The sequence below is a fragment of the Sinocyclocheilus grahami genome, unplaced genomic scaffold (genome assembly GCF_001515645.1).
Source record: "Sinocyclocheilus grahami isolate Dianchi unplaced genomic scaffold, SAMN03320097.WGS_v1.1 scaffold239.1, whole genome shotgun sequence".
NCBI classification, from domain to species: Eukaryota; Metazoa; Chordata; class Actinopteri; order Cypriniformes; family Cyprinidae; genus Sinocyclocheilus; species Sinocyclocheilus grahami.
Genome location: NW_015505418.1, coordinates 855,789 through 865,300, shown reverse-complemented (window position 1 = coordinate 865,300; position 9,512 = coordinate 855,789). Strand labels below are relative to the sequence as shown.

General features: G+C 36.4%; 1 protein-coding gene across 1 annotated transcript in view; it reads right to left on the bottom strand.

Annotated features, from left to right (window-relative positions):
* Nucleotides 1-9,512, bottom strand: part of LOC107597850 (leucine-rich repeat-containing protein 52-like) — a 31,505-nt gene that overhangs the window by 19,979 nt on the left and 2,014 nt on the right. The gene's annotated exons all lie outside the window — the stretch shown is intronic.

The window sequence follows — 9,512 nt, the reverse complement described above, 5'->3', positions numbered from 1 at the left end:
TTTGGAAGGCCAAACAAAGTAGTTTCGCTTTCACACCGAATCACACAGCACCTTCACGACATGGCGGCGGCAACAACAATACTACAGAGAGAATAAAAGTTACGCCTTCTTTCTTTGCGTGAACATTTGGGCGGCATTATGCAAATCTTCCCACATCGTGACGTAGACATGTGGTTAGAACAAGCCATTTTAGGTAGGAGTGGATGACTCTTAACTTTTATAAAGCATATCTCTTTGGATTTGAGACTTTAGTCTTTGCAACTTTACAGATCTTCTTTATGCACCAAGAGCTTGTAACACTCCAAAGAGAAAGGAAAAATTGAAATCGCATCATATGATCCCTTTAAGTGTATTTGTCACATACTCAATAGTGTAAATGATGTCTTTAAACGTACTACGCACGATTGTCGCATTCATTTTTCATGAGCTTCGCGCCCACAGAATGAGGCGGCACTTAGTGAACTCACCGTGAGCCCCAGGCTCGCCTTTAAATCAGACCCTATTAGCAGAAGCATCTGGCGTCGCCACATGCCTCTGCATCCACTCAGTATGCAACACCCACACTCCCATACGCTGCATTTACTATGCCACAGGACTCACAATTACCTCTCACATCTGATCATTCAAACACCCATATCCATGTGTCAACACTTTAGCACGTTAAAGAAAAAAAACACAGATGCAGAGAGCTGCATGTAACTCTTTTTCAACTCAAATTGAATGCCTGTGTTATAAAGCCTAAGTTTATTTGAAGTAAAACTTCATTTGAACTCAGCAAGTTGGTGAAACTTAGTTTCTCAGCACAAGACACCTCATTGAAACAAACACACACTAAACAACTGGAGCAGAGGTATCCCCAAAGGAGGAAGTCTTCAATGTGTGAGTTAATGAAAACGGTGGCTCTCCGAGGCCCAGGACAAATAGAGAACAGAGATGAGACCCCACTCACACTCACACTCACACTCACACTCACACTCACACTCACACACACACACACACACGCCTACAAACACAAAATGAAGTAATCAAGCCAGAAAACATAAAAGAGTTGCTACTGGCCTGTGCTTGTTGTCGCTGTAGAACAAAAATGTAATGGCCAAGCCTAGATGGAATTTGCAGACTTTATAGACCTAGAAAAATTATGTCCTGCACAGTCCCAAACTCTTCACTGGGGAGTCAGCAACTATCCTGCACTGTGATATATGGTAGGGATTAAAATATGGCAAAATGGTAATTGTGAAAGTTTAAAGTCACAGTTTAGATTAACAGAGTTTGTAAATTGTAGTTATAAGATATGAAGTCACAATTACGCAAAATAAAGTCGCAAGTTATAAACTGATAGTGTTAACGAAAGCAAAAGATAAAAAGCGCATTTGCCGAAGCAACCATGGCATTTCAGCTACAAGTCTTTAAGCTCTTTATTGTGACTTGTGTTTCACGGGGACTCGTACCCAAGCGCTACGCATCGCAAGTGCGATGAAATGTACCAGGTGTGCGACCGAGTAAGTTTACTATGAAAGAAAAGCCATACATATGAAGCTGATTATGTGATGCAAATGTCAAAATGAATTAGTTTACAAATCATGAATCATGAACTAAAAGTGTTTTGAGGTCATAACATAGTACTGTGCAGGGAAATAATAAGTCTTTATTCCTCAACAATCTGCCACTGTAATAATTTGTGTGTGAAAAGGAAAAAAGTTTTTAGTGATTTACTTTTCATTTCAGGTGGAAACTGCAGTGGCATGTACAGATACATTTTTGTCGTTTTGCAAAAACGTAGTGGCACTTCGTCTTTCATTGTATGGCCAAAAACAGCTAAAATATTCTTGATTAATATTCTTTAGTTTTCTTGTGAACTCAAGGGGAAAATTCAACAAATAGTTTTTGGCTGACATGCTGATTATAGCAGCCTGGGACTTCATAAACAGAGCTGCTAGTGGCCTGTGTTTGTCATCGCTGTAGAAAAAATGTAATGACCAAGCCTAGATGGAATTTGCAGATTTTATAGACCTAGAAAAATTATGTCCTGCACAGTCCCAAACTCTTCACTGGGGAGTCAGCAACTATCCTGCACTGTGATATATGGTAGGGATTAAAATATGGTAAAATGGTAATTGTGAAAGTTTAAAGTCACATTTTTGAGAAACAGAGTTTGTAAATTGCAGTTATAAGATATAAAGTCACAATTACGTAAAATAAAGTTGCAAGTTATAAAGTCAATTATCAGCAAGAATGCCGCAACTGAGAGATGAGACACCGCGAGATAAAGAAAAATTGTGAGATTTATAAAGTCACAACAAGAGTCACCTTGCAAAAAATCAGTCACATTGTGAAACATAAAAAGTCATATTGGGAGATATAAATCAAACCCAGAATATTATAATTATGAGAAATAGTCGCAATTACTACAAAAGTCACAAATTACAAGAAACAGGGTTGCAGTTACAAGACCAGTTGTGAGATAAAGCTGCAATTGTGAGATATGAAATTACAATGTGAGATATAAAGTCACAGATTAAAAAACAAAGTTGTACATCACAGTTATAAGATATAAAATCACAATTACACAAAATAAAGATGTGAGTTATAAAGTCAATTATCAGAAACAGTTGCAATTGGGAGATATAAAGTGACACTAGGAGATAAAAAATTGCGAGATTTATAAATTCACATTACAAGAAATAAAAAGTCACATCGTGAAATATAAAAAGTCCTATTGGAAGATATAAATCACACCCAGATTATTATAATTATGAAAAATATAGCTGCAATTGCGAGAAACAAAAGTTGAAATTATGCGATATGAAATTACATTGTGAGATATATAGTCACAATTTTGAGAAACAAAGTTGTACATCGCAGTTGTATGATATTAAATCACAATTATGCAAAATAAAGTCTAATAAAATTGTGAGTTACAATTATCAGAAGTTGACAATGTGACACTGAGAGAAAAAGTCACATTGCATTAAAGTTACATTGACATTTAAAAAGTCGCAAATTACAATAAACAAAGTTGCAACTGCAAGACATATAGTCAATTGTGCAAAATTGTGTGAAAAGGAAAAAAGTTTTTAGTGATTTACTTTTCATTTCAGGTGGAAACTGCAGTGGCATGTACAGATACATTTTTGTCGTTTTGTAAAAACGTAGTGGCACTTCGTCTTTCATTGTATGGCCAAAAACAGCTAAAATATTCTTGATTAATATTCTTTAGTTTTCTTGTGAACTCAAGGGGAAAATTCAACAAATAGTTTTTGGCTGACATGCTGATTATAGCAGCCTGGGACTTCATAAACAGAGCTGCTAGTGGCCTGTGTTTGTCATCGCTGTAGAAAAAATGTAATGACCAAGCCTAGATGGAATTTGCAGATTTTATAGACCTAGAAAAATTATGTCCTGCACAGTCCCAAACTCTTCACTGGGGAGTCAGCAACTATCCTGCACTGTGATATATGGTAGGGATTAAAATATGGTAAAATGGTAATTGTGAAAGTTTAAAGTCACATTTTTGAGAAACAGAGTTTGTAAATTGCAGTTATAAGATATAAAGTCACAATTACGTAAAATAAAGTTGCAAGTTATAAAGTCAATTATCAGCAAGAATGCCGCAACTGAGAGATGAGACACCGCGAGATAAAGAAAAATTGTGAGATTTATAAAGTCACAACAAGAGTCACCTTGCAAAAAATCAGTCACATTGTGAAACATAAAAAGTCATATTGGGAGATATAAATCAAACCCAGAATATTATAATTATGAGAAATAGTCGCAATTACTACAAAAGTCACAAATTACAAGAAACAGGGTTGCAGTTACAAGACCAGTTGTGAGATAAAGCTGCAATTGTGAGATATGAAATTACAATGTGAGATATAAAGTCACAGATTAAAAAACAAAGTTGTACATCACAGTTATAAGATATAAAATCACAATTACACAAAATAAAGATGTGAGTTATAAAGTCAATTATCAGAAACAGTTGCAATTGGGAGATATAAAGTGACACTAAGAGATAAAAAATTGCGAGATTTATAAATTCACATTACAAGAAAAAGTCACATCGTGAAATATAAAAAGTCCTATTGGAAGATATAAATCACACCCAGATTATTATAATTATGAAAAATATAGCTGCAATTGCGAGAAACAAAAGTTGAAATTATGCGATATGAAATTACATTGTGAGATATATAGTCACAATTTTGAGAAACAAAGTTGTACATCGCAGTTGTATGATATTAAATCACAATTATGCAAAATAAAGTCTAATAAAATTGTGAGTTATAAAGTCAATTATCAGAAGTTGACAATGTGACACTGAGAGAAAAAGTCACATTGCATTAAAGTTACATTGACATTTAAAAAGTCGCAAATTACAATAAACAAAGTTGCAACTGCAAGACATATAGTCAATTGTGCAAAATGAAACTGCAACTGTGACATATAAAGTTGCAAATACATTTGTATTATTTTCACTCAGAGCTGGAAATGGGTTTCCATAGTGACATGAAAAGCAACAAGCAAGTTAGCAAGAGTAAAATCAGTATTATAATGAAAAATGTGCATTATACATGTTGCTGCTTGCTTATTTTTCATTTAATCAGCCTAATTACATTTAATAGAGAAATATAATTTTTGGCTCCATAAGATGCAGTTATAGTACACACAACTGGGTTGTGGTAACTGACCAAACATCAACCCATTACAAACCACCGCCAACTAGTGAGCAAATCATAGTTTTACTAGGCTGTGATGTAAACTAAAGTCTACAGCTGTTATTAAAAAGGACAAGCCCTTCAATATGTCTTCTTGTTTCAACAGTAAATATGTCAACACAGGAAAGATATTCACCATTTACATTCATAAAATCATTTCAAGGGGTTGTTAAGACAGCACAAGCCGAGAGTGATGGTTTGTGTGCATGAAACCAAAGAAACTGCTTTACTTCACGTAAATGTCTCTCTGTGCATATGAACTGCAGGAGAGATCTTTGAAGATCAATAATATCCGAAGCTGAAGGACAATGGTGATGAATCAGGATTTCATCCTACATTTATAGCTCAGGCTGACGTCAATTCTACAATATTGGTTTTGGCCCTTTCTCTTCTTAAGGAACCCTGTGCTGAGAATTGTAATTAGCATACTGCACCGGACTAAGACGTTGATTTAAATAGAAGCATTTTGAAGGCCTGTTTGCGAATATTTCAGGGTGAGAGAGAGAGAAAGAGGGAGGCAGAGAAAGTGAAATGACTCACAGATGCTAAAGTGGTGTGAATCACACAGAGTGGTCACTCAGTCTACACCAAACACACACTTAATAGACTCTATGCACACTGACACACACACACAAAAGAGTATTATTACATACTTTAGCATTCCTTTTTCTACATTTTTAGTTACAAGTAGACATAGGAGAGTGCATTAAAAGAGTAGTTCAACTGTGCAATGTCCTTTAGAATCCCTCCATTTTTGTTCCACAGATGAAAGAAAATCATACAGGTCTGGAACGACTACTTACCTTTATGTTGTTGTAAAGAACTACAATAAATGTAGACTGGTGTTTTTATTATAATGAGATCATAGAAATGGCTCACACGACTTCTGTGCTATATTCCAAGTGTTATAAGTTATAGAATGGCTTTATGTGAGAAACACATTGGACTTTAAAGAATAGGTTTGTCAGTTTTAAACCAGCTTTGTATTGTTAGTGTCGGTATGTAACTGAACAATGTGAAACTCTTTTTGTCCATGTCACCTGCACTCACATATCCACATTTATTTTTGTCAGCAAATGGATGAAATGGATGAAAAAAATAATAATTTTGCGTAATCCAGCTGACTTTTGACAGTTTCAGGACTTTTGTTAAAACTATAGATCAAATGTATGCATTTTTGGGATTGACACAGGTGTTTTTTTTCACCCCTTAAACTGCTGCGATCACTGAGTGAGTTGAGTTCAAGAACTGGAACTGTCTGATTCACTGTAAAGATCTGACTCAAAAGAACGATTCATTCATAAATCAGACATCACTTCTCTCAAGTCGAGATGAATAACTTTATAAGACTTGAAATATAGCACACAAGTCATATTAATCACTTTTATGATACTTTTATGGTGATCTTGCATCCGATTAAGCTCCTTTTCTCATCCTTCAAAATTTCCTTCAAGTTCCACTGAAGTCATACAGGCTTTCAACAACATGATGGTGAGTAAATGATAACAGTATTTATTTATTTATTTTTTTTTAACAAAATCATTTTAGAACGCTCACGCACAAGTATTCTCGTCTGAAGCCGGTGATATTTGGTGATTAAGAGAGACGCACCAGTGCTCTTGTAAGCTGGTGCAGCCTGAGTGCTTGGACAGGATTATATAATGGGACAAGAATTCTCATATCCACTTTAAAAAAAGACATAATTAGCCATCTGCTCTCAGTGGACGCAGCGTCTTTGAATAGACCGAGAGATATGAGGTTTTTGCATTCTTGGGGTTTTGCTCCCTGATAACAGAGAGGCCAGAGCTTATGCTCAATCTCATGGAAAAGCTCAATTTTCTCTATTAAGTTCCCAGACTATATTTACTTATTTCTGGAAAGATGGATTGGGCAGATTGTGTGCATTGTTATTCTTTCTATGTTCTATCTTTAACAGCTTCATTATGATGTAACAGCTGATAAAGCACCAGGAACGAAACTGCTCTGGGAAAAAAAAAAAATTAAGGCTTTGTTTGGACAGCACACAAAATCTAATTTTTAGCATGACTCAAATCAAATTCAACCCAATGGTTCTCAACCAGGGGGTTGGGGTCCTCTAAGGGGCCTCGGCAAGCTTCCAGGTGGACCCAAATAAGTTAAATTTAATTATCTTAAGATAATCTTAATGAAAATACAAAATAATAATTATAATAATAAATAAAGATGTACAACATTAAACTTAATCAGGGGTAAATTGGGGTTGATCATAATCAGATTTGTTTGGAATGAGTCTGAATAGTCAGGGGTGCATTTCCCGAACAATGTTACATAGTGCTTAACTACCACAGTAAGACGCATGGAGAAACTAACTAGTGAAAGTGACGTGACGTGTGGCCAAGTATAGTGTCTCATACTCAAAATGTGTGCGCTCCATTCATCCCATCCAAGTGCACACACACAGCAGTGAGTAGTGAACACACACCCGGAGCAGTGGGCCGCCCGGGGTGCAGTTGGGGGTTTGGTTCCTTGCTCAAGGGTCTCACCTCAGTCGTGGTATTGAGGGTGGAAGAGAGCGCTGGTCATTCACTCCCCCCACCTACAATCCCTGCTGGTACCAAGACTCAAACCTGTGACCTTTGGGTTACAAGTCCACCTCTCTAACCATTAGGCCATGACTGCCTTCATGACTGTTTCCTGAAAATGTAGACACTTTGTCACACATGCATCTTTCGAACTACAGGTTTGATGTTGTTGTATGTTGTTTAGAACATTAATGACGTCATGCAGGAGGTGGAGTGAAAACCTCAGCTAATTAATCAGTTTGAGATCAAATTAATCTAAGATTATTGGTGTAATAAAAAAAAACAGCATTTGAGGACTGCGTCGTTATTTTTGTTTTCCATTATTTTCCTTACGTCACTCCAGGGTTTGCCGTGTTACTAGAGCACATCCAAATACTGTATGTGCGCTGTTAAAAACGGTGCTATAATTAACAATCTAAAAGATGTAGAATTAAAATTGCCATATGTATCGAATTAAAGGTATAGTTTTCATTAAGTTAGCATGCTTTGTTTAGCTCACGTGCATGATCTATTTAAGTCCATATGTCATACTAACTAAAATCTATGCTTCTAACCACAGGTCAAGAGCTGCAGTTCCAACCACACGATTTGGGAAACACCAAACTGTTGAACTATGTTGGTAGCAGTGGAACTTGCAACCATAGTTACCTAACTATGCTTTTTGGAAACGCACCCCAGATCAGTAGTAGTTTTTATCGTTGTTTGGAAAATGATTAAATATTGTCTGAAGCGGTTTCTAAATTCACTTAATTTTGCTCACTGTTTCCTCATCTAGTGAACTCAGTGACATTCACTATAGTGAATGAGTGAACACGTTAATAGTTAAGGACACTGAAACTCTCAGTTATTGCAAATCAGCCAGATATTGACAAATTTTGTCACTTTCAAAATGCCAGTGTAGACGGTGAGCCCTAAAGATCCCAAAAAAGTTTTGAGAATTTAAATAACTCAAAACCTAATCCAAAACCTATTTGTAATGTAAACACTTATCTGCCCTAATGCATTTTTGACAACACCAAAGCTCTTCCCACTCCCCTGTCAATCAATCATTGCACCAATGCGAGGTTTTAAACTGGCAGAAAGAAAATAAGCATCCAAAAAAATTGGATAAGCCTATGCACACGCATGCATGATTCACACACAGTGGCATGGATCATGTGAAGCATATACATCTGAAGTTCAATTACAGCTGCTCGACTAAAAATAACGATGAGCATTCAGCTCAAAATGTCACATTTGTGCAGAGATGAACATTTAAGTACATTTGCCATAAGACTAAACTGGCTTTAACTGGTTTAATTTAGCCTAGCTGGTCTCCAAGCCTGGCCAATAAGTTGTTCTGCTGGTTTAGCCTAAACAAATGAAAGTACCCAAAACCTCTCTAAAATGAGCAAACGACCAGCTAAGACATAGCATCACATTGACATCTTGTTTCTCTCACCAAACATATTGTTCTAGTCCACATCTTTCACGTCATTTGTCGTAATGCTGTAAACCGAGCCAGTCTGCCCTCTAAAGCCGCAGTGTTCTCAGGGTCTGCCTGAGGCCTGCCCTCTGTTCCACCGAGATGCAGACTTCAGATCAAATTAACAGCCTGAATAACTCGATAACACAAACTGGGGTGATAAGACTGATAAAGAACTTCTCACTCTTGAGGTCTAATGGTGGAGATAATTAGCTGGACTTTCATTGGCTTCCTCTCTCTCTCCTTCACTATAAGGTCATTTGATGGGCACTGACTGGAATGAATTGAAATCACCTCAAATACGTATTTTTTTTTAAATAATGATATTTCACTGATAATTATTTAACATTGAACTTCTACATTCTGCAGTGTAGCTCGAAGGAAAAATGAAAAAGCATTGGTAAAGTATTCCATTGGTTAATTTAGGCGGGTTGTTGGTCAGACTTCAGTTGAGGCTGCAGATTAGTGCTCGAATAATTTGAAATGATCTTAAATTATTACATTTATATTATCCAACCTTGAAAATGTGGCTACTTCATTGCTTGTTAGTGGTGACACACAGTGCCCTTGATCGAGTAACGTTACTCCAAATTACCCCTGGGAGACTGTATAATACGTGTACAAGGACACTTTGTATAAAATCATCAGCTAAATGACTAATTAACAATCAGCACTTCCATTACGTTCAATTATGATGCCTGGAGGAAAGGCAATAACATTTGTTAATGCAGCAGTGGTTAAATACTTTGGCTCATAGCTGAAAGA